The sequence below is a fragment of the Manis pentadactyla genome, chromosome 3 (genome assembly GCF_030020395.1).
Source record: "Manis pentadactyla isolate mManPen7 chromosome 3, mManPen7.hap1, whole genome shotgun sequence".
Taxonomy (NCBI): Eukaryota; Metazoa; Chordata; class Mammalia; order Pholidota; family Manidae; genus Manis; species Manis pentadactyla.
The window spans coordinates 35,468,120-35,493,728 of NC_080021.1; the positions used below are offsets into that span (position 1 = coordinate 35,468,120).

Here is a 25,609-nt window from a genome sequence, read left to right on the forward strand (position 1 = left end):
CACAGTGAGGAAAGTTAAGTATTTCAGTCTAAGAACTTGTACCATCTTGGAATGAATATTATCAGTATATATATTCTTAGTAGGTCAAGAACATGTATGGCAGTATAATTGATTTTCAAAGGCTTCTCAGAGGACTGTGCATTAACACATATCATACATATGTTTTACAGGAAAGAACAGCACAAAAAAATCCACTACTTCTATTTTTGTTCAAGGTGTTTCTTACATGCTTTTCCTATACTGTATCTGTCAATTTCACTGCATTTGTTTCATACTGCGTTTCCACTCTGTTGCTGAGGATCAAACAATAAAATCTATCCTTTTGAAACCACTCTTTTTCTATCAAACTCCCTGTAACTTTTTACAAGATGTTCATGCTATTAATCAGCAAAGTTTCCTGCCTTCCATTGCTGTGCACTTTTCTGTGTTAAATACGATATTTAGAAGTGAAATAATACACAGAGGCTTTTAAGGGATACAGAGAAATAGATATTATTATACAAATCATTAAGTCACCTTGAGTCCAAAGAGGCATTAACAGTACAGAAGTTAGAAGCCCAGTTCTGCATTCTTGAGCCATCATGGAACTTTCCTTAGCCTCTCTATCACTTTATAAAAAGAACAACAATTTAGAAGGATGAAAAAAATCAAAGCAGAGTCTGACTTCCTTTATTCCTGAATTTGTAACTTACCGGCCAAAATTACCTGGACAAATTAGGTGGCACAAAACATGAGTAAGAGACAAGTAAGAGATAATTTTCATCCCTAATTTATTCAGCCACTTACTAACCTTTATTCATGGAATGTACACTGTGGTCAAGGCAATGTGGAGAGCAGAGGGTAAAAGAATACATGGACTCAAAGTGGTCATCCTGTTTTCATAAAAGAAGGGTGATAGGTTTCTCCTCTCCTGTCCCTTAACACTGGACTCTTAGGCAGACCTTCGATACCACTGGATCTGTACAGTGAGATGCCAGTGGACATTTGCATATGAAATGTTCTTGATGCCTATATAAATAATATGTGAGAAATAAAGACTAACATTGTCTTTAAAAGACCCCTGACATAGAGGCAGGTGAAACAGAGATAATGCGACACAGTTTAGTTCGATTTAAAAGGTTGTCAAGATGACAAATTCATGTTCTGTGTTCTATTACAATTTGGTCATTTTTTAGCTATGTTACTTTGGGTAATTGTTTATTGTCACTGAGCCTCAGTTTATTTTTCTGCAAAATGGGGTAATAGCCTTAGTTCCTGAATTTATTCTGAGGATTTCATAGCACATATAAAATACCCAGCCCACAGAAGGGTCTCAAGTTTGTGTGACTCACACATGACTGAGATACTCTGTTACTTCCTTTTGCTTTTAACTGCAGTCATTTTCCTATTTACAAATGATCTGGTATGTGCTTAGACCTTTCAAAAGAGGGTTTGTTGATATTTCAAATACATTTTCTTACTATCTTACCCCAAAATCCCAGTTGCTTGCTTTAAGAAAAGTCCTAAAGAATGTACCATGAAATAAAAATAACATATCCTTGCCTTGATAAATATGCTGTTGTTTAGCTCACTTGTTGATTGACTGATGGATTCAGCCAGTTCAGTGTCTCGCCCTCCAGAGCTGCAGAAAGTAAGTCTTGTTTTGTTCACTATTATATCCTTAAAGCCAACCAGAATGTCCAGCACATGTACACAAACAATAAACATGTGCTAAACAAAGGGATATCATTATCCCTATCAATAGGCAGGACCACTAGGGAGGCATCCTTCTTGCTTCGACCAATAAGCAAGTTATGAAAGTAGAGAGGGTACTGTTGAGTGAAAAGAATTCATAGTTGAAGTCATTTACATATGAATGCATTCATCATTTTTCTATGCCTACTATGATTGTAGTTCAAGGTATTAATAAAGGAAGTCAAGCACTTTGACTCTAGGAACTTATTATCTAGGTGGGTTGTGAACACACACACACACACACGTAGTCATTAAGAGACAATTCATGTATCAAGCTGAATCATACAAATCACTTGTTACAGGAGTTTGGGGAATAGAAAATCAATAGGCCTAGAGTAGTTAGGGAAGCCTTAGGAAAACAAATGGGATTTGAGTTGATTTATGAAGAATGGGTGAGGCTGACTTTATGAAGAGGAAAGGAACCCAGGTTGGTTAGTGTTCTGCTTACCTTTGGCCATGATAGCAAAGACAAGAGAACTGACTTTTTTATATAGCATGTGCTACTGTGGATGCAGGAAATCCATCTAATTTTTCTGAGGCTCACTTTCTTCATTTTTAAAATTAAAAGGCTGGCACATTGGTTCCTTTCAACTGATTCAAAGACCAAAATTGACAGATGGGGTAAAGTGATGATGCCATGCCAATAAATACTGCCATCATGAGACAACTCCAGGCGAATTTTTAGAGCTTGCACATGAAATAAAATTGTTTTTTGTGAGCCTAAGCTTACTCGTTGTTACGTGTGAAATAGGGCTACATAAAAGTAAGAATCCAGTTGAATACCTTGTAACCTTGCTAATCTCCAAGTAGCTCCTATCACATGGCATATTAAAAATATCTTTGGAAGGGAATGTCCTGATCCAAATAAAGAGATGCCTGATAACACAGGCCAGGAAGGCCTTTACTGTCAAACACAACATTCCTATGAGTCTGGGCCCATCTGTAGAAGCCTTCCAAAATGAATGATCCATTCCTACTGTGACAGACCAACTATCTGAGTCATACTTTCTTGCTGAGTCTGCAGAGTTAAGGGTGCTTTCTAACACAGCTCTCATATTTGGTAGATTAGAATAACTGAGAAGTGTACATTGAACTAGTCTCCTTTATTAAACATCTTGTCAAGGTTTTTGCTCAATATGTTGAGAAAATTTTACAATGAGGCTCCCAAAACATAGAGGAGGTTTTCTTTTGTTGTTGAAATCAAATGAACAATTGAAATAGCAAACCCCAAAACATGTCTGTTGAAATATCTAGAATATTATTGCATATTACTTTTAGTAAATATACTTATTTTATGGCCATGGGTTCATGTATATTTAAGTTAAGGTAAGCTTGAATTATGACACAACTAAGTATCATTTAGCCTAGCTGTTGTATAAAAATAACTACAACTTTATGTTGAGTAAATAGTGTGTGTGCATATGCGTGGTGTGTGTGTGTGTGTGATTTTCAGCTGCTAAGCATCATCTTGGATAGGCAAACTCCCCAGATTTTCAGAACTACAGTAACCATTATTATCTTGTCCCCACTGACTATGATGCTGTAATTTTCAAGTGTTCCCAACCTAAGCCAATGACAAATGCTGATGATTACTGCCATCAAAGGATATGTTTTGGGTCTTCTTTGGTATTCACAATGCAAGCACTTAGGAAAGTTTGCAAAAAGCATGGACTCTCTCCTATTAAGGTTATTAATATGCATTTGTTAATGTCTTAGGCAGTCACGGGTCTTGCTGCCCATTACTGCATCTGAGTAAGTGTTAGGAAACCCATATCCTTCAGTCAGACAGCCCCTGACTGCGGGCATTCCAACTTCAGAATTTTATTTGGATATGGTTACAAAAGCCCTGGGAAAGGACTCCAGGATTCTATTGCCCAGTGAATACTTGAATAATGGGGGAAATGAGTGGGGAGATAGGTCCCAGGCTGATAAGCAGTTCTATGAAGTTATTTTTTGCAGAAATGGCATAGCTTCAGAACATAGAAGCCCAGGAGGAGAAAGAAGGTAAAAATGGAATGAAAAGAACCCACCACATTGTTTTGCTTAGGAATGACTCTGCTCATCCACCCTGAAATATTCCCAGACTATTAGCAGGTCATTTCTAGATATGTATATGTGTGTGTTCAAGAATATGGGGAATCTGGCTAAGTCACAAAAGAATATCAATTGCTTCACTAACCATTGCTGCAAAAGTTGTCACTTCAAAGTATTTATCAATGTACTTTGAGATACAGAGTCATAAAATAGATTCCAAATATATTAACTATGGCTTTTGGCCTGGATATGGAGGAAATTTTTTAATATGTGCTTAGATTTTCATTTTTAATTACACAGGTGACTGCTTAAACATCCCCATTAATATGGGGGAATTAAAATGTTTATTTAATAAGTTGAAATTGATAATTGTTTTTACAATCTTATAAACGACTGAAAGAGTCTTTAATAATATGTCCTTTTAGGTAAAGCACATTCATTTTGGTCACCACAGAGTTATCTGTCTTCAAATTATGAGTCTAATATTCAATGAGAGTAAGTGACGGGCCTGCTATAAATTTGTAGATAAAATGCTGTTTAGACGTCACTCTAACAAGACTTGCATGCTATTAGTATTCTCTCAGGGATCAATTTTAAAAGTTGTAACATAATAAAACATGGTTGGACTGTATTTCCCCACAGCTTTCATTTTATTATGTTGCATGAAATATGCCTTTATTGGCTATTGCATTACTGGAAGTAAAATATACTGGGTACTGAAAAATTCTGTCACTTTGTATTAGCTGTAAATTATTGACTAGTATAAGCCCTAATTTCATTTGTCACATTCTGTTGCATTGCTGCTCTTCCTTGTTCCCATTCTGTCATTCTGGCAGGCCCGCGCTGCCCCAGGTACCACGGCATCGCCATCTGCACCCGACATCTGTCTCTCTATTGATCACACGGGTTTAGCACTTGATCAAACAGAGCACAACAGAATACATCTCTTTTTGCAATACTGCCAATGCCAACTGCTGCATGAAATCTACTACAAAAGCCTCCTTTACCTACTGGAAAAACTGCATTTATGGGCCTCTGCTTTGCTCTTAAACCTCAGCATTTCCCCCGCTTTGGTCTTACATGGCATAGGGTTATATTAAAAAAAAAAAATCTAGTTTCCATATATTTGGGAATTAACCAGGTTAAATGTGACCAATGCCACTGCTGACCACGAGTGTCACTCAGAGGATTATAGAAGGTGATGGATGCTTTTTAGGCCTTCCTATGCAAAAGCCATTGTTCCTACTTTATTAGTCTGTGGGAAGGCATTTGTCAGGATGCATGAAATCTTTGACTGGCCAGCGGAGGGTTTCGCTCTTCCTCCAGCTGCTTGAGTGTCGTGTAACAGCAGTTTTAAAACCACCCAAGCCAGGAGACAAGTGTTCCATGCTGGCTTACAGCATTCAGGCATGTTAGAGCCACCTCTGTTTTGCTGGGTACAGGCAGCCCCTGAGAAGTTTATGAGGCAATCACAGATTTTTGGTTAGCTGAAGGAAAAACAGCATATTTTCGAAAGGGTTACAGAGTCTTTACCTATGTGACTCTCACTCACCTTAAGGTAGGACCACATGGGCACCCATGAAAACCAGTGCCAACGTGTTGCAATCAACGGCCGGCACAATGGAAAGATAAAGCTTCAGGGAGATATTCAAGGACAGTAAAAGCCAGAACAGCAGCATTTTTAGTTCCCAGACACACAATAGTAGGATTAGGGTATGCAGTTATTTTTGTCCTCATGTTTTCACACTTTCCACAGTGAGACAAATTGTTTCCAGGGAGAATATCTTATTCTCACCATGTAAACAAATAAATAAAAATGCCCTTAAAATTTTAAGACAGATAGCCATATCATGTTTAAAACCTATTCAATATCTTACTAGCCAGAGATTGGATATTTTATTTATAGCCTTACAAATTCCTTTGGGGGTATAGAAAGAGCCAGTAACATAAGAAATGGTCATGTTTTTAAAAATTATTTTTCATTTTAACTGATTCATGCTGGTTATAAAATTAGCTACCTTTGGTTTTAAAGGCAGTATTAGTTACATCATAAGGCAAGTGGATTCTAGCAGTGTATTATTCATAAGATGTTTTGTAGCCAAATACATTACAGTATATAGTTGCACCAACAAATTAATATTTTAGAGCTAATTGAAATTGTTCTTCCTATAAAGATTAAGCCTCTTCTACCCAACACACTTCAGTTGTTAAAATAACACTTCTAAAGCCTTGTCTAAATGATGCCTGACATTAATGCAAAGCTATATTAAAGCACTCAAATGACCAGTTCCTTTTGTAATGTGCTCTATATGATCAGACGTTGGGTCAGAGTTGGGCAATGTGTATGAAGTAGTATCAAGTGGAAGCTAATTAAAATATATTCTCTATAGAACTTTACAGAAAAAAAGAGGCCAATAATCATCAGAAGGTATTCTGAAAATGACATTTCTGAAAGCCTTGTAGCATGCTTTAATCTCCTCGTATAAGGGTAATTTTTGACAAAAGGGTTTTATTGTAGGTTCAAAACTTCAGTTGGAAAATAATTTTTTATTATGTCAGTAAAATCATTATGAAGTCTCTCAAATGCTTTTCTTATCTGATTTTTATTTTCCTAGAAAATCAACTTTCATTTTAAAGACAATAAAAGTTTCATTATTCTGCCAAAATTGAACATCTCCCTGAAAACAGACTTAGCCTTCTCCCTGTCTCCTACTGAGATTGCTGCTACAATTATTACAACACACACACACACACACACACGACAAGCTCTCATACACATGGGTGTGCACGCACGTGTGTACACACACACACACACACACACACATTAAATTTCCCCTGACCATCACAAATGCAGGAAAGCAGATGCACCGAAGGTCTGTATCTATAGCAGACTTGTTCACCCAGTATAAAAATCCTCCTAACAATAGCTACTTAAATCTTCTACAGCCAGTGCCAATTTTGCAATGGTCATGTTTGGGCTTACAAATCATGTCCTGGTTTTGTTCTCTGTTATCCTTCAGACACATCTGTGTTAAAAAGGAAAAAAGAAAATCACATGCTTAACCTCCATCACAGAAAAAAATTAGCACCACTTTTCTCTTACAATTCACTTTTCTTGTATTCTTTTTGAGAAATTAGATTCAATTGAGAACGGCAGGTTATAGAACAAGAAATTCAGGTATAATACTCATCTGTAGAGATCAGGGGTCCTAGACAAAGACTTTGCTCCTGATGCCTTTTATTCAGAGAATTTTCATTGATGTTACTTCATCTCAAACTTATCATCTCTGGGTGGTATGACAGAGCTTCGAAGCCTGAACTTACTACTTTTTACTGTCTAGAATAAAGCAGATGTTTATGAATGAGTAATTCTCTGTCTGATGCTATGTATTTTCAGGACAGTGGACCTGAGAAATTCTTTAAGGACAGTTGAATATAGATTTATAGTTGAACATTTGTTTTTAAATCATTAATGCCACTTATCTTTAAATTTAAGCCCTCTCATCAGTAGAAATGAAGCAACATCTTTCATTGTTCATAATTGCACTTTGCCCTGATTCCCATCCTAGCTTTTGGACTGAAAGGAAATTTTGTTGACTCTAAACTAATAATCCCCATCCATCCCACTGGAAAAAATAAAGTGGATTTCATTTGTGTCTTTTTTCCTACAATACTGATAGGAAATTCAACTTTATCATGTTAACTACATTTATTATTATAATTATAAAAAAGAAAAATACTAGGCAGTGAATAATAGTTGAATGTGACATTTAGTAGGCATGGATTAAAAATCTAAACCTAATATGCTTAAAATATATCATAGTACACTAGAAATGCTAAGAAACCCATACTGAGTATAAACATTTGCCAAAACATCAGTACAAAACCCAATCCTCACTTAAAGATGACACATTTAACTAGCAGCAATTATTTGGTATGAATAGAAATTAAAGTATTTTTTATTTTCACATTTGATGATATTTTTGTCACCACTGTGTGGTAGGAAAAATACATTATACATTATAACATCACTGTTAACAAGAAAAACATGATTTTTTGTAACCAAAATGTATTTAAACTTTTAGGCAGATTAATTTGATTGTCAAATATCATACTTTGGTTAAATGTACTTTGAAGTTACTGATTATTTGGTGGATTTAGGCTCAATCATTTGCATTTTAGAAATCTAAGTTTCTTTAACATACATGTGTTTTTCTACCATGGCAATTCTTTCCAACATATTCAGATTTCCAGTAGTCATCCCAAATTCAAAAGGAATTAAGAGAGATTTATAGTAAAGTATAGTATAAAATATTTATACTATGAAGACTAGTCCCAAGAACGGGTTCAATGATATCATGTCTGGCTGAGAGGTGAGGCTTGTGTGAACTGTCTGGGTGTTCAGGGGAACTGTCCATGGATGGGCTCTGGGTATGAAGTTTATGGCATGGTTTCTGTGGTTTCCAACCTCCAAGTGTTAAAAGTCAGACTTTCATGTCACAAAACCCATCATTAGAATTTAAACCACTGATCTCTGTCTAGATAGAACCTGGGATTAAAATTTCCAGCATATCATTATGCAACACGAAAAGTCACTTGTATGGTGGAAATAGCAGCTAATTCCAGGCATCCAACAAGCCTTTTGTTCGGTTTGCTAGCGAGGAGTGTTCAGAGAGCAGTGCACCCCCTTTGGGTGACCCTAGCCTAGCCTTTTAAGTTGGCCCAATATGTCAGGTGTGTTTCAAAACTCTCAGAAATCAGATGGCTACTGAAAGCCTGCCATGTGCTTCTTTTCTGCAGTCAGAAAAGGATTCAGAGCTTTGTTCGCATACCCTCTCAACCTCCCAAATATATCACAAGGAAATTCTACTCATGCACTTAGAAAAACTTGCACAAACTATAAGGGTGTCCTAATGAAATCCTAAAATTATCTACAATTTATATTTTAGATTTCCTTATGTATTTAAGGGAAAAAAGGTTTACTATTTTCAAATGTCTATAAAGAGAGGCAGAAAAATATTTAGACAATTCTATAGAGGGTTTATGACTGTAACCATCTGACTTGAGAGGTAAGGGCTAGAAGCACAGATGATATGTGTTCTTTAAATCATTCTTGAAGTTCTTTTTCAAACAAGGTGGTTAATTATTAAAACAGAACAAGTGTCGTTTGCTTATTCTATATAGTTATGTTGAATCATAAACTAAGCACTATTTGAAATGATTCTATATTGACAAGGAAGGAGAAAATATGTACAACAGTTCTAAAATATGCGTGTAGTCACCACAAAACAACCAACTGTTTCCTGTTTATGACAAAGGAGTAAATAATCCGTTGATCTGGTAGCAGGGCACCTGCTTTGCAACCGACTTCATATCAGTAGTCCCTGAACCCTCATTATTTTTCCTCAATTAAAGTTCATAGTCTCGGAAAGTCTGTGCTGAGCAGATGTACAACTGTTCTTGACGACGGAACACAGAAGAATCACAAATTTAGAAAACTACTGCCATTTCATAAAACCCAGAATCACATCATTTGTTGTGGGTAAGAAACATTACAAACAATATGTCTCTTTTATAGGCTGCTAAGCCGGCACATTACAGAAAAGAATATTAAAGTTCAAAAACTGTCACATGGGCAGTACATTATGAATACTGTAATGCATTTTTTTATGATTCAAATAATGGTTACCGATATGAAAAAAAGAACCTTCACTGGGTTATAATGTAAAAATTGTGACTGAGAATTAGACAAAATTGGAAATTGAACAAAACCAAGCATAGAGTAATGATCTATAGAGAACCACAAAATGTAATAATGAATATATTTCAGAAATATGAATTTACTAATGTTAGCTCTATTTTCATCTTTCGCATAATTCTAGAATCTATGAGCACTGATCATTAAGGTAACCTGTTTAAATAAAAAATGTATCAAGAATCCAGTTTCAGATATAAATAAGAGATACTTCGTTGAAGAACTTCTCTTTTTTTTTAACAACCTACCTAAGGTCAAATACTGCAGCATCATCCATTTAAAAAGCTACATAAATATAGCCTCCATCACTCACTCACTTCCTTCTGTGTTTAAGGTAATGAGGAAGAGAAGTAAGCAGTCAGGGAGATTTTTCATTTCCATTTTATTTTTAAAATGTTATCTCTATAAGACATTGAAATACATAGTTTGCAGTAAATAACCAGAAGTTCCTATGCAACATTTTCTAGTCCTTCTTTCCCTCAGCATAATTCTCACTCCACAGTGTGTGCTCTACAGACTGTAGCAGATTGTGAGTCTTGAGGTCAGAGTATATGCTTGAAGCATCAATGGCTACACCTGTCATTTTGGTTTTCCTAGGAAGAATGTGTTATTGTTTAATGTTACAACATGCATTTGTTACGATCCCACTTCCAATTTTGCCACTGCCATGGAGGTGATGGTAACTACTTATTAACAGAACTATTTTAATAGTATTTTAACTTCTAGTCTCTGTTGTAATTATTTTTATTTAATTATTTGACACACATAATATTTCCCAGCCATTCAGACTCTTTAATCCTCTTGGTTCTCCCACATAACCATAATGCAACTGGGAAAGGTGGAAATAAATCAGGTTTTTACTTTCAAGCATTAGTAAAAATGTTTAAGTTCTGCACAGGGTGATTATTGGTAGGGAAACATTTTCCCTATTCACATTTCCTTGCTACGTGCACCTGATAAACAGAGAGGATATGTTGAAGAAATTACTGAATCTGGTTGGGAAATCTACCTTGTACTCACTTCCAAGTCTGCATGCTGAGCTGATAACTTAGTTATTTTAGAGCTTGATGAAAATGCAGTATCCCTCAGACAAAGGATAGAGTTAAAATATCCTGGGTGGTCGAAGCTCTCTTTAGTAGCTTTGTTCCAGGGTAAGCCTGTTTTCCTGAAAATCCTTTTTATGTATTCCTCCAAATGGATCTCTTTTATTTACGTTTAAAATGTCATAGTTGTTTCTAAGATACATTTCTCCAGTTTTCTTCTTGGCAAAATTGCTGGTGCTCTTCCAATGCTGCTCTTCCGAATCGAGCAACTATGGGCATTACTCCTGCTTAGTTCAGCCTTAAGAAAACAGCCCAAAGTGCAGTAACAAAGATACATCATCACCATAGACACATGTGTCATGTGGAGTAAAATCCTAATCTATCAAGGAGCCCAATAAAATCATGACAGAAATGACTACTTAATACATAATGCCGAAATATTGGTTTTATTCCTCACCAAAAGATTTTATTATACTAATTTAATTTCCTTTTCCTTGAATAATATTGATTTAAAAATCAAAGTCTTCCATGCTAATTATAAAATTTTGAAAAAGGCCTTAAGTATATAGCAGCTTGTAAAATATTTTCAAATAATTAATTAAATAAAGTAAGTTTTATTTCAGATACAACAGGCATACAATTCACTAAAACCATACCCTTGCAGGTAGCAGGCTTTGTTGCAGAGACAAGTATAGATTGTTACTACACACATCTCTTCTTGCATACCCTTCTGGAATCTAGTCATTCTTTGATGGTAGGTAAGTTACTCAGTCTCCCTGAGACTTAGTTTCTACATCTATAAAATGTGAACAAATCAGTCTTCGGGTTTTTTTTTTAAGATTTCAGTAAAATAACATACAAAGTCCCATCACACAGTAGGTATCCAATAAATACTGCCCCTTTTTTAAAATCTGTTTTTCCCTTGATAAAGCATTATCAAATGTATATTTCTTGTTCTGTTTTCTGTCATTGACATTCATTGGTGTGGCTCAAGATAAATCTTACATACCCTTACCTCCGTATTTTTCTCCTTAAAATATTCATGATGCTCGCATTCTCAATACTTCTAAAATTGGCATCATTTCCAGTTTGACTAGTAAGTACTAGAACTAATAGAACAGCATTTTCCTGGGCAGCTAATTCCTCTCTGCCTCACTTCTCTCTTTGTTTCCTCCCACCGATTCTTTCTTCCTCCTATCTTTTATTCTCTCTTCTTTCTCCCACTCTCCTTTTCTCCTTCTCCATCCCTCCTCCTCTCCCATTCTCTTCCATCTTAAAAAATAATATTTGTTATGACCTAAAGTCATTTGGCACTAGAGGATTGCTCTTGAAGAGCCTGTAGCCCCAGAGGGGAGAAAAACACAAAACACTGCCAGCATACACCGTAAGAGTATTCTGCAAGGTAGGCAGGGATTCCTTAAGGCTTCCTCGAGCTTTTTCAAAGAAAAGAATAAGGTAGAAATAATATATAATATTATTCTTCCCACAGAGGAAGAAATATGAGTTTCATAGTAACATTTTTCTCCTTTTTGCTTTAAAAACGTGTTTGATAAAAGGGGTTAATTTCTTAGACTTAATGTTTAAAGAAATCTTTCTCTGCTTTCATGGCACGTAGGAAGTTGTTTTGTTTTGTTTTTGCTTTTTTAAATGGTCTACCATTTTCTCAGTGTGCCTTAGAGACTGGTAATTTTATCTCCTATACATTGTACAGATATATTGGGTATATGCAGACTACTTGACCAGTTTTCTTTTTATGTTTTAATATTTAAGCATTTTTAACAGAAAAAGCATTTTTAATGTATTATTTCAAAATCCCAAAATACATCTTTCCATTTTGGACTTCAGTTTTACTCTCTGTAGTTTTGTTTTACTCCTTCTTTGTAGCACCAATGAAACTAATTTATGAAAAGCGTCCAAAGGAAAATGAGTTGATGCCTCAGCAATGTGTCCAGTATCCTGATAAAGTCATTATTGTCCAGCCTAGGGTCAGCAAATCAACTCATGTCCGTACACCGATTCCTCTTTTCCCAAGTGAAAAGAAAACATAGATTCATTCCATTAAACACTGTTTCTTTAGATGGGGAAATTTTTGGTGTCTTTGAAAACTGAGTTAATCCCTTGGTTTATTCCTAAAGCAAAATTGGCAGCTATGGCAACTGATCATTTTATACCAACTTGAGTGCAAAGTGATCATGTGACAATTAATACAGAGAAAATGGTTACATCAATTTAGTGCTTCAAACCATCAAGACTTTCAAAATTACATTAATGAAGCAAAATCCTAAATCATTTCTTCAGAGAGCTTTGAATTGAAAAATTCTCCACATTAGTATGAGCCAAACAAACCATTGTTAAAAAAAAAGAGCTAGTTATTTACCTTTCAAAGGATGGAATACCCTCAACATTTTATGACTGCTTAAATAAAAAGTATGTTATACTTCTTAGGGTTCTGAGTTTTAGATATGAAGAATGCAAATATATAAATGATTCAGTTATGCTTTACTAGTGCTTAATAAATGAAGGTTGGACATTGAAGAACACACTGACACTAAACCTTAGGTTAATATTTAATGAACAGATCCAGTATGTATTCACTTTTGGATTTTAAAATTACTGTGTTTGGCTTAGAAACTTCCTTTACAATGACCAAGATTTTTTCTGTTGCCTTATTCTATAATGATTAAAAGTATATAGTAGGGAAAAGTTAGATAAACTGATTTAAGTATGAATAATAGACACAAACTATCTTAATAATGAATGCTTTCTATCCCCTCCATCCTTTACCATTGAGGTTTTATGGCCTCTTACCTTCAGAATCCCAGTAGATTCAGATTAAGTAATATGAGATGATTTAGGAATGTTTTATATAAGAGTAATGAGAACAATATTCAAGCACAAAGATATTGTGTTGCACATTTGGTGAACAATGGAAAAAACACAGATCTCCTATGAAGAGATATAATATAAATGCTTATGTAATCAAATCTACTAAGCAAGTTGATTGACACTCAAACTCACCAACTGTAAAGGAACTCAACCTCAAAATATTAAGCCCATCCCTTAGATGTGGGAATGCATGAATTGGTTCCACTTTGAAAATTCCATTTGCTATTATGCAATACTAATGCATCTTGTGAGAGGTTTCAGGATTTCTTCAGAGTCACTTCCTTTTCACCAGCATTACCACACTACTATATATAACAGGGACATTTACATGCTTTGCATTTTAAGTGCCTTGGAAATCCAAGCACAGAGCCTGCACATTTCCACTGCACCATCAGATGTAATGAGTTATGGTACTATCGGCATGTTGATAAGCTATAGCCCAAAGAAGAACAAGAAGGAAGTATAAAAAATATGGCCAGAGGATGGGATAAAATTATCAGCTAGTGTGTTTTCCTGTTTGGTTTTAATCTACATTTAATTAAATTCTTATCTTGTGTGTACTTATGGTCGCATTTGAATGGCGAGACTGCATTCATTATGAATGGTAAAACTTAACTCAGAGAACATTACATGTGGCTTCTTTAAAAAAGCGACGAAGAAAAATGCTGCCTTTATTCTTTACACTCAGGTCTTATGAAAGGGGACCAAACTCTCCCTCAGGTCAAGTGCAGAAGCACTTAGCCTTTGGGTTAACTGATTTGGAAAGCTGAACTTAAATCAATTTTAATGCTATTTTTTATTTTTACTATTTGGAAATGTTTTTATCAAATTCTGAGCCTGAACAGAGCTGGCAAGGGGAGCAATGAAGTGCGTTAAGGAAATGCCTTCTTCATTCTTAAAAATAGAGATGATAACAGGACGTTTTTATTAGTACTGCAAAATGTGTGCATTAGTCTGCATCCTTAATTATTAAAACGATTACATTTCCTTGTCTTTATATGCTGAAATAAGAAAAAAAATGTCTTAATTGGTAGTTAAAGGTTTTTTTCCCTGTGTCATAGACCCTTTGAGTTCATTCAAGCATCCATATATTTCAGAGAAAAATAAAATGTTTTGAACCTAATAATATTATTTTATACACCTACTACTTTCATAATCAGTTTCATTTTTAATTCTAGTCCAGGAATGGCAGGACAAATCGACAAACTGACAATGTCTTTAAGGGGATATTTGGTACCTGCAAGAAGCGTGGTTTCCTTGGGCCAACCTAAAGATTGTGTCTGCCCTAACAAAGGGCATCAGAGACGACTGTTTCTGATTCAGGGTTGAATGATTATTTGCTGAAGAACTGAAGTTGGGATCAGATTTGCTATCCCCAGTGGGTCAAAATTCACCAAAAACAAGAACAACCGCCAACGTTAAAGAGAATGCACACACACACACACACACACACACACGTATATACACATATATGTATACACACCCACACATATACATATACACACACACACATGTACACACATATACACACACACACTAAGAGAATACAGATTATTCTGGGGAATACAAAATATTCCCAAAACTTTCTTAGAAAGTCAGTAATTTATGACTGGCACCTATGTGCCACTGAAACAAGAACATTTCAAGTGAGCATTTGTTATTACTTTGGTATTTTATGCAACTGGAAAAGGTTTAACATTCCCATCGAAAGTTCAACTTTAACAAAATAATGTTATAACAAATAATGGCAGTTACCAGTGGCATATTTCCTTCACACATCCCCAGCATAAATACATCAGGAATTATATCATTTTATTGTTTGGAAAGGAGCTGTAAAAGTCCCAACAACTGGGTCAAAAAGTTTTATCTGACACATTAGACTCTATAACTTTGCTGTGTAATGGGACACCAAGACCTTCTAATAAGTCCCTACCACTCATTTACCCAGACACTCCAAAAGGGACAAGAGATATTTTCAGTACATAGCTTTCACACTTCAAAAGTCTCTTTTTTAAATAAGTATTTTTATTTGGTTGGGCATGTATACAATTCTGTAGATGGAACTGTCATTCTCCCATGTATGATTGGACATTAAAATCACAATGGGGATGAATAAAAAAAAACTCGTGATAATTATACAACATTAAACCTTTTTTCAAAAATGATTCTCAATTCTCAGAAGCTAAGCAAGCTCAAATATTCATAATAAGTGACAACTTCTGGATAATACCCTATTCTGAAAGCACATCTTTCTAAAGTTATAGCTGGATAACTATGTTTTGCTATAATACATAATATACATAAGTTCAAGATAACTTTGGTAAGTTGTTTTACTTAATTATTTTCTCAAAGTATCTTTGTATATATTCTTTTATTATGAATAGTTATATGTTTTGGTTGTTATTGTTACTTTTCATTTCAGTAAACACCTGCATGAGATTGTAAGATGTTCGGTGTGATGCCTTTTTCTGAACAATCTGAAATGTTTAAGTCAGTGCAATGCCTTCAGCATTTATTGAGCAATATTAAGTTGAGCTAATTTACTATTAGGCCATCATTCTGTGATGTAGAGAATGATACAATAGTCTCTATTAAAGAATATAATATAGAAAACCAATACTGTAATACAATTTGTTAAGGGTTATGTAGTATAAGGATACATAAAAAACTAAGGGGGCTGATATGAAGAGGATGTGAAACTAAAGCTGGTTATGAAAAGATCTAGAGCTTGTTGGGTGGCAGTTCTACAGATACTTAAGAAGTAACATATGTACAATCTTTACTGTTCCCTTAAACTCATTAAGAGAATTGGGATTGACCACACCAAGAACTGCCAAAGAGGAGCAAACAGTGTTTACATGAAGTGGGGAGATAGCCAAGATGCGACTGTTCGTGCATAGTGATACAGCCCAGGCTGCCACCAAGTCATTTCTCTGTCCATGTTCCAGCCACGTTTGCCTCCTTTAAACTTTTCAAATATACTATCCACTTGCTGTCATACGCCATTTGCACCTGCTATTGTAGCTAAAATCACTCAATTCCTATCTGATTAAGTTCATTTTTCAAATTCAGCCCAGGCAATCACTACTACTTCAAGAAAGCTTTCCTTGACCCCCTCCGTCTACACAGATACACATACCCATGGAAATCTACACACAGTCTGGGTGTATTCACCTCATTACATATCATCAAAGAACCATGTTATTTTCTATGATGGACTCAATTTGTGACTGTCTGTCTGGTTAGACAGTAACCTCCATGAGAACATGGACTTAGTCTATTTTGGATCTACATTACATCCTCAGCAACTAGCTGAAGTGTAACACAATTGTGCTGAATGCATATATGACTATAGGTAAGAGACCTCCTGGCCACCCAGGGTAGAGATGGGACCATAGATCCTAGTGCTGGGAACATGATGCCCTGTGGGGAGAAGTGCTGCTATAGGTGAAGTGCCCAAGCATACTTTATGCCCCATGACTAAATTGTTTAAGAGAATACATACTTCCACAGATAGCTGTAAAAAGAATGATAAAGAGCCAGAGAGGGAGGAAGTCAATGTACTTTCACATGCCCAATCCTAGCTCTGTAGGTAAGTCAGAAAAGAAAGGACATCATTTTCATAGTTTTTCTATTTGCATGTCAACAACATGCACGTTTATGATGATTTTAAGGTCTGGGGCTCATTTGATTTGACTTAAAAGTGATCACCTACGTTGAAGGATAAAAAAGTCCACAATGCCCTTTCAGTAATAATTCAAATATTTACTATTGTTATTTTTCATAGCTGCCCTTCAGGAAAACAAATGCACTTTGAAATAAATAGAGAATGATAAAAGAACACTATGAACACATGAAGCTTGGGCTGATGGAAGAAAAATGTGTCCTTGTGGATTGTGTGCATTAAAAATACATGCTTCAAAGAGGGCAGTATATGTTCATTCTTGTTTTGTGGTAGGTGAAAAAGTAACCTTAAAGGAAGAGCATTTTTTTGTGAGCTTCTGCTCCAATAAATGAGTTGGTATATAGACACTGGAATTGAAGAATCATAAGCACACAGGGCCTTTTTCACTGTTTGGGCAAAGGGAGTCAAGAGAACCCCAGAGATCTGAGTGTTTCCCATAGACTACCTCTTCCTGCTTCCCTACCACTGTTAGGGGAGTGAAGGAACCAGGACCCTGCATGATCCTGGCCAGGCCCATGCTGTTCCTTACTGACACTCACAGCCCTACCACCACTCTCCGAGTTCTAACACAATTAGAACTAATCCTGTGTGGTGACGCATATTGACTAGACTTATTGCAGTGATCATTTTGCAATATACACAAATATCAAATCATTATGTTTTACACCTGCTATAGGATAATGTTAGATGTCAGTTGTATCTCAATTTAAAAAAAGATAAAAAAGTAACTTAATGCCACCTTTATCTCAGCATTTATCTGTGATGCCTAGAAGCCCAGGACTCCCATGACCCTCACCCTCATAATATAATCATCATACTGTTTAACTGACATCTTCTCTCTCATTCTTTACCAACTCCCAAAAACCCTCCCATTGGTACTCAAGGGAAATTACCAGCAAAATCTTCCATAGCCTCAACCTCTTCTGTGAACATTCACTCTGTTCCCTGCTCTTTCTCAAGTCGTAGCTGGTTTCACTCCCATGAACTTATTGTCACTTAACCTCAGGGTGGAATACTTACCCTTACTTCTCATTGCAGATTATTCTACTTCCCCACTCTAAACCTGCATTTGAATCTCATATTATCATGCTATCACAGCTTGCCATAGTCATTTAAAGAATCCCAGGTCATTAGCTTAGTTCCTGATCTTCTCCTATACTGCTTCTGATTTAATTCTTGGTAACTGTGAAATCTATAATACCCAGGTAGACAATCATATGGACTCTGGGCTCCTTGACCCCCTTTCTTGCTGACCCCCAATAATCTTGCTGTCTATCCTAGCTCCAGCCACTCATTCTCTACACCTCTTTTTGCCAATAATTTTGACCCTGCCTTTTATAACTTTAATTCAAAGCATCCTGTTATCAAACTATGGCTCCTGTCATGCTAATGAACTCTTTCTAGAACTTTCATTACAATACAAACTTCACTAGGACCTAAAATGCAATATTGCCACCTTTTTTCCATTTCTCTTCATCCCCTCATGTCCTTAACTCCCCTGTTTACCCAGCTTAACCACAGTGTCCTTCATCATAAGCCCTTCCTTACCAATATCCTCCACTCCTTCACTCACTCTTACTTTTTTGGGTTAGTTTGGCAAAGCCCTAACTGTGTTCAATCCAACTGCTCACCTACTGTGCATTTACACCTAGCAGTAAACTAGCTAAAGGAAAACACAACAGTTCTAACAGACTCACTTCAAATTCATGACCAATGATATAAAGTGGGTCAGTAGTGTTTCCCAGCAATCATGTCACATTTCCCTACACCATTCACTCTCCAATGCCCATTCCCCATCCCTTCTCCCTCAAGTTGGCTTCCCCATTCACTAAGAAAACTAGTAATCAAAAGAGAACTCAATTTCCACTTCCACATCAACTCAACTACAGGCACCAATGTCCATATAATCTGCTCCCATGACTATTATTATGGACATGCTCACCATGCTCTTATTTAAGGCCACCTTCCCAAACTGGGTATTAGATGCCCTCTTTTCTGCAAACATCATTTTTTCAGTCTTAACTGGATCATTACCATCAGCATGAAAACATACCATAATTTCTGTATAGTTAAAAAATAATAAGAAAATGCCCCCTGACCCACACCACTCAATTCTTGTTTATTTACTCCCATTTAAAGCAAAACTCCTAAAAGAGGCATCTCTGCTTGCTATTTGCTAATCAGGTTTACAATAGGTGCTCAAGCCCACATCTGTAAGGATTCTGATCTTGTCGTTATCACCAAAGACATTGCTAAATCTAAGGGTCATTTCTTAGATCTTGTCTTACATGAATATCAGAGAAATTGAGTAGTTTCTCCCTGAAACATGTTCTGTCCTGGCTTCCGCTCAGCACACTCTCCTCATGTTCTTCTATCCTCACCAGCTGCTCCTCCTCAGTTTCCTTTGCTAGGTCCTCTGCTCCCTGTGTTACACTCTCCTCCTCCTTTATTCTGTCCAGCCACTCTGGGCCACCCTGCTGTCCAGGGACGGTGCCAGAGCATTCTTGCCTCTTCCTGGGACACTCTTGCCTAAGACAGCTGCATGGTTAGCATCTTTGGACTTTCCCAGATGTCCCCTTCTCAGTGAGGTGTTCCCTCACCACCCAATTTTAAATTTCAAACCTCCTTTGTATGCTACTCTTCTCTCTGCAATATTTTTCTCCAATATACATATTACCCATTTATTTGTTCATCATGTCTCTGCTATTGGAATATAAGCTCCTCAGGGAAGAAGTTCACTGCTGTATGTGATATACAACACTTGGCACACAGTGGGCATGCAGTAACTATTTAATGAAGAAATAAACAAAACAGACGAATATTTAAGATTTTTACTGTATTTCTTAGGCTCTATAAGAAAATTGCTTTCTGTTTATTTTCCATGACACTAAAATAATTATATTTATACATTAGCATGCTGGGCTTCCCTGGTATTTAATAATATAGAATTGCACACCCATAATTAAAGGTAATTTTATTATTTTTATAATGTTATTTGGCTTTAGGGTATATTTCTTGCTGTGAAAACAATTTACTATTATCTTTTTATTGCTTTATCCTTCATATTACATTAGAATAAACACTGCTATGTTGGCTTTAACTAATATCTCTCATATTTAAATTGACCAATTCTTCTTGTACCTCTCTTCACCCTTCGTCTGTGTTTTAACCTTTGAAGGAGACAGGGAAGAGGATGATAAAAATGTGTTTGGGAACTGTTTTACTTCTAATAGAACAGACCTACATGAGGCAAATGGATTTAAATGCTGAGTAATAGTTGCCACTTCTGAAACCAGTGTTGACTGTCTGTGAAGCATGTAATGAAATTAAGAAAAGCATAAAGATGGGATTTGAGTGGATTTCCTTGTCTTCATGATCAATTATTTTGACCTAAGTCCATTAGCCAGACTGCACCAGTATTAAGGGATATTTTTTCAGTAATTTAAAGCTAAATACAATAATATCTAGGGGAGGGTAAAGATACAGGGCAAAGAAAAGGGGGTTATAAATAAGGAAGCAAACCTGTAGAGAGAAAAATAAAAATTCAGCCTCCTCAAATAGACCTGAAAACATGACATCCATTATTTATACTGGCAGTGCTTTCCTTAAAACTGTTGACTTTTTTTTGCACCAAACTCTAACCTTCCATTTCTGAAACATTCTTAAGAAGACTTGAAAGAAGCTGTTAAAAGCGTATCTATCCAGAAGCCCTAGAAAAACTATAACTGCAAAGTGTCTTTACTGTTTATATAAGAGTAATCAAAGGTATCAACCAGGAAGACAGCCAAAACTGTTCTCTCAGGAACTGAAAGGAAAATTTATCCAAATGGAATATTTCTACAAAACAGGTTACAGGGAATTCTGGTTCTGCAGCCAAGTATGCATCCCCTATATGCTTGTATATTTCTCACTATAAACATGAATATTCATAAATATAATCCCAGTAGATGGGAACAACATAAGTAAATTACTAAACATTAGAAATAGCACAGAAAACTTTAATGCAATTTAAGTACTCATGTAGACATACACAGTTTGCATCAAATAACTGGGCAAAAAGATTACATCTTCATTTCATTTACTTCCTAATCTACATAGTTAAGTAATCAATGACTGAGTTTTTTGATCTGTATATTAGCTACCATGTTAAAGGCCAAATGTTGTTACTTGACCACTCTTGAATGGAAGTCCTACTAAAATCTGAAGTATTTCCTTTTCTTTCCCCTTTTTCTCCTTAAACTGAGGTCAGAGAACAAAGAATCACCTGAAGCATGCGTTGTTTTCCAGAAGTGTTTTCAAGGGTTCCTGGGGTAGTCACTCTACTCCTTAAGGATCTGGCACTTACATTTTTATTTCTTTTGTGTGATTTTTGTTGTTGTTTTTTTGCTGTTCACTTCCTAATCTTGCTAGTATGCCTGCTGCCAACAAACAGTTCATGTTCTAACCCAGTGTAAGCTAGGAAGCCAACTAACCAGTCTATATAGGCTCTGCCTAACTGAAGAGAACACATATGAGTTCTGAGTGAATATCTGAGGGACTCCTCTAATAATGAAGTGTTAGGCTAAAATACAAGAACTTCTGTGGATCTAAGTTTTTGTTTAAAGCAAATCTGTACTTGCATCTATTGAAATGCATTTAATTTTAGATGCTTTGTGTCTGTTTCTCATTTGTCTAGGTTCTTTGCTATGTTCTGGAGCACAGCAAAATTATACAGAAGATAAATATTTTAATGAAATATTATTATAATATTTGCTTACAAGAAATCTCTCTCCAAGTTTCTCTACAAGAAATATACAAAAGATGAATATTTAAAAATTATGTGGAGGACTTTCTGTTCAGAGGAGGCCAAGGTCCTTCAATGACCCTACGTCTGGGTTTATCCTACACCAACTGCCTTGGCCAAACCCCCCAAGTTAGACCCCAACAAGAGCAAAGTCATATATCTAAGGGGCACTAGTGGGGAAGTTGGTGCCCCATGTGCCCTGGCCCCTGGATCTGTCTTCAAAAGAAGCTGGTGATGATATTGCCATGCCACGCAGTGACTAGAAGGGTCAGGGTTACAGGGAAATGGACCACTTAGAATGGAGAGGCCCAGATGGAGGTGATACCTTCTGCCTCTGTTCTCAACATCAAAACCCTCAAGGAACCACCCAGAAATGGAACAAAGCAGAAAAACATTAAGCACAGTGGAAACAACACTTTTGGTGAGATTGTCCATATTGCCTGACAAAGGCAGCATGGATCTTTGCCAAGAGAACTCTCTAGAACCATAAAGAGATCCTGGGGACTGCCTACTTTGTGGGCTGCAATGTTGATGGGTGCTATCCCCATGATATCATTGATGACATCAGCAGCAGTATGGTAGAATGCCCAGCTAGTTAAGAACTACAGAGGAAAATAATTCAATAGAAGATCATTTGACAACATCCACAACAAAAAGTTATGTGGACATCACAGCGTCTTCTCATGAAATATAAAGAGAATTTGGTAGGGAATCTTCCCAGAGTTATGCTTAAGACTGTCATATGTACAAATCCCTTTTTCTACCCAATATGAAGTATGAACATAAAAAAAGCCTATTAAAGATGGACTTCAGGAGGACCATGAGTACCTTAAAATTATATGCAAAATCTTATGTGTATATGCACACATTTTAGCTGAATGAAGAATTTTGTGTGAAAAAAACTCTGAAATAATTAATGACCAGATGCAAACTATTAATTGATAAAATAATAGTTATATCAGTTTATTATTCAATGTGAAGAGTGACTGATATTTTTATCTGGTGTTCATTAAAATTATTAGAGATGTTACTGATAGAGCAAATGTCTGTAAGGACTTGCATTGTATAAGCAGAAGAAATAGTCCTTGTGTACAGAAGCAGAATTCAATATTTGGGTAGTGAAGTTGTCTAATAAATTATAATGTTCTTGTGCAATATTCTTCCATGTGTAGCCAATCATTGGCAAATCCAATAAATAACCTAAGCATCAATAAATCCTCAAGTGTTTATTAACTTTTTCCTCTGCTTCTAGGGAGTCTGTGCAGTGGTGATAATGTGACTCATGGGTTTGTCTGAACAGTTATCAATATGCTTGCCATTTTATTTCACAGTGTGGAAGAAATGAAAGAAATTAATAAATGCCAACTATTTGTTCTGTATTCTAAAATAAGGATTAGAAAAAAATCCTTATTTTTATTGGCTTACTTTTCAAAAGATGCCAAACTGGCTCTTCAGGAATGTGATATCCATCAGGGCTAGTGTTAATAAAGTAAATTTAAACTCTTTTGAAGTGTACCAGAGGCTCAAGGTCAAAACCATTCACACTGATAAATATTAACTTGGCAAATGTTTCTAAATGTCTAAACTGCAGAGATATACTAGAAGTTTCCAGAGTTAGCTTTTATTCAGGTTCCCATTCCTGTGATGGTCTCTGTTCTTAGGGAATTCCACTTTAGCTCATAGATACTTTGGCATCTGTGATGTGGTTTGATTTCTACATTAGTTTCATTAAAATTTTAACCATCATGGCCTATCACAATTTCACTAGAGAAAAAAATATTATGCTAAAAAGTAGGAAGATGTTTAAACATTAATACTTAAAAAACTCTTCATAGGGAAGTAAATCAAAGTGACATATCATCTCTAACAGTTTGCCAATAACAACTGTAAACTTGTGCATAGGTTGGGAAATTTCTGTGGAAGAACCATCTTTCCAGGTGTTTATGAAGATGCTAAATTTTTGAAAAGGAGATGAGGGATGTATTGGCTTTCTTTCCTTGAAGGGGCTCATAAGAAGCCTTAATGTAGCTGCACATTGTTGGACTACCTACTTGATGTACATGAAATCCAAGGAAATACGATTTGGAGTCATGTAGTGTACAGAATAGCAAAGATGCTTGTTTCCTTTCTGCCAACACAGCTTAAAATTCACTTTCCACCCATAACAAGGTTTGCACGATTTAAAAGTGACTCAAATTGTATATTCATGATAAAATGATCATTGAATATTTTGGCAGTGTCTCCTTACACTTTATTTTTTAATTTTAAAGCCACTTTATTGAGGTATAGTAGACATATAAAACTATATATCTCTAATGTGTACACTTGATGAATTTGGAAATATATATGCATCTTAAATATTTTTCTGAAACCTTCACCATATCTTTTTAAAGCCGCTTTCTATAATATTGTCATTAACTAAAATCTTTAAATTAACTGGTATTTTACATCCACAGGGAGTCTCATTATCTAAATAGGGGCTCTAAAAATTGTTTTATAGGGAATGAAGATGCTATTAAAATAAAATGATATTCCAACTTTAAAAATTCAATCCAAGATTTTTTTCAACCCCTGGTAGACTAGTTGTCTAAAAGCAACTGTATCATTTCTTTCTTAAAGGGCACATACTCAGATTTTCAACCAATACTGTTAGCAAATCACAAATTCTCTATTCATTTTTTCAGTTAGCAATGAATTACAAATCCTTGCGAGAGATCTTTCTAAATATATGAGTTTGTAGGCCTCATGCTAAAGGGCATTCTAAGTCTGTTACTGAATAAGTAAGAAAATATTCACAGAAACCTAAAAGGGAACAGTAAAAGAGGATCCTTGCAGACCTCAACACCAGAGTGAGGAAAATAGAGTGATTCTCAAAATTGATACAGGAGGAGGATTCACATGTGTTGCCTTGCTGAATAGAGACATAGAATGAAACTCTTAAGCAACACCTCTCACAGTTTAATATCTAAGGTTTATCAAATATGGCAAATCACAGGAGAGGGGCCAAATGAGTTATCTTGTCTACATCTGCCAGTAAGACAGTATAGTCCACAAAGTCTACATAGCTAACAATCGCAGCTTTAGTGATGCTTACAACACTGGGGAATTACCTAACTCATGTGTACTTCACTGTTATCTGCATATTTCTCTGCAGACAGCACAGCACCTTTTCTTGAGTCTCGAAACGTTCTGTCTAAAAGAGAAGTAGAACACCCGTGGTGTTTCTTTGAATATTTTGAAATTTCTTGGTAATGTAAACATTCAGACAAATATTCATGTATAGTACTCTTTGCTTACAGATATGTGCAACTACTTGTGAAGAGGACTTCACTTTGGCGACATAGAATGGCTCAGACGCGAGACTATTTCTTTGGAACATAAGGATGTGAGTCATCTCTAGATAAAACACACCATAACTATTTTTCATTTGCATTTATCCTGAGGAAATAATTTTAAACGGCATTAAGCACAACCCTGTGGAAGCAAACATGTCATATGGCATAGAGCAGGGTAGCCTAAAGAGGATGCATGAGAGAGAGGCGTGCTCTTGAATCATGGCTGTGAACCACTTGGGTGTGTGAGGTTCATGTAAGCCTTAGATCTTGAATGCTGACTGACAGTGCCATCTTCTTTTGCTCCTCCAGATATCCTGTTACTGTTGTATTCCTTGGCTGCTTCAAAATATCCAA

The 25,609-nt window shown here is 35.9% G+C and overlaps 1 protein-coding gene and 1 pseudogene across 4 annotated transcripts in view; one reads left to right on the plus strand and one right to left on the minus strand.

Moving 5' to 3' along the window:
- ZFPM2 (zinc finger protein, FOG family member 2) overlaps positions 1-25,609 on the minus strand; it is a 462,487-nt gene that overhangs the window by 35,315 nt on the left and 401,563 nt on the right. The gene's annotated exons all lie outside the window — the stretch shown is intronic.
- LOC118907564 (60S ribosomal protein L12-like) overlaps positions 1-25,609 on the plus strand; it is a 55,309-nt pseudogene that overhangs the window by 25,732 nt on the left and 3,968 nt on the right.